We start from the raw sequence: 1,491 nt of genomic DNA, 5'->3' as shown, positions 1-1,491 counted from the left end.
TACTAGTCTAAGTTACCCACCACTATCACCAACCTTAGAGCATGGTTAATAATATAGCCAGCTATTGGCCATAGCATGTTGTTATGTCATCTAGAGCCAATGTAATAGCTAAGACACATAATAGTTAGCTACAAGAGAGTATTACTTTATTAGTAACATGTGATCCACATTCCACACTCATGTAGGGTGTGTTTGGTTCCTTGCATAGCTTCACGCTGCATCGTATGCACCATCCTGGCTGTGTCTAGCCTGGCCAAGCTGGTGCAAAAAAGAATTGAGATGTATGTTTGGTTGTGTGCATACTGTGGGGCGGGCCAATGTGAGAAGTTGTTTGCTAGACTATACGAGAAATTGCCATGTACTTTCCCAAAGCACAACCATGACCGAATTATTTTCTGCCAAGCCCGTCATCTGCCTGAGCCTACACCACCAGTGCCCCATGACGCCGCCGTAATCGCAGACGGTTGTGTCGAGCCGGCACAGGCGCGTCTCCCCATCCAATGCAGCCCCTGCAAATCACACGCCGGCGGGCGGCGGAGCATGGATGCCCGGCGGCGGGGTCACGGCGGAGGATGGAGCTCAGACCGGTGGAGAAAGAGGGAGCTCCGCTGGCGGGGTTGAGGGGGCGAGGGAGCTCGGACCGGCGGTGCAAGAAGGAGCTCCCTCCGGCGGCGGCAGCGACTGGTTGATGTGCATCGATCCAATCTCTAAATCTAATGCGTGAGGAGAGGAAAGAGAGTAAGGGGAGCTACGGTGGCAGTTCCGAAGTAATTCCGGAAAACATCATAGTCAATAGCACGTACCGTTTCGTTTTAAGTGGAAGGCGTGGGTGGAGGCTCGCGGCTGCATCAGCGATACGCTCGATTTTCGCGTTCCTCTCAGCCTGGCTGAGAGGCCTTTATTTGCATCAGTCGGGCCAAGCTAAGGAGCCCGCGCAGGAAACCAAACGGGCTGAATTTTGCATGCCTGGTGCGGGCCAAGTGTGAGCCACCCAACCAAACACGCCCGTAGTTTCTTGAAGCATGTGCTATAGCCGGCTGTAAATTTATAGCCCGCTTCTTTTCTTTGCCCTCTTCTTTTTCTTCCAACTCAGAAACAATATAATATTCGAATCCTTATAGCCCACTTACTTAGAGTGCGGCTAAGCTGCACCCGGGCTCATCTGCACCCACGCTTAGAAAAAAATAAAAAAAATACTAGAAAAATTCAAAAAATTCTAATTTTTTTTTGTGGTGGTAGATAATTTGACGCGTGAGGTGCGCCCCGAAATTCAACTCATTTGAGCATCTGAGCAGCTCTCGGCAAAAAAGACAAAATCAGGGCCTGTAAAAATGTATACTGTTCACGCATTGTTTTGACCCGATTTGTGTTTTTTGCCGAGAGCTGCTCAGATGTCCAAATGAGTTGAATTTTGGGGCGCACCTCACGCGTCAAATTATCTACCACCACAAAAAATTGGAATTTTTTGAATTTTGCTAGTATTTTTTTTGA

The sequence above is a fragment of the Triticum dicoccoides genome, chromosome 3B (assembly GCF_002162155.2).
Source record: "Triticum dicoccoides isolate Atlit2015 ecotype Zavitan chromosome 3B, WEW_v2.0, whole genome shotgun sequence".
Lineage (NCBI taxonomy): Eukaryota > Viridiplantae > Streptophyta > Magnoliopsida > Poales > Poaceae > Triticum > Triticum dicoccoides.
This window is presented reverse-complemented; position numbering follows the sequence as displayed.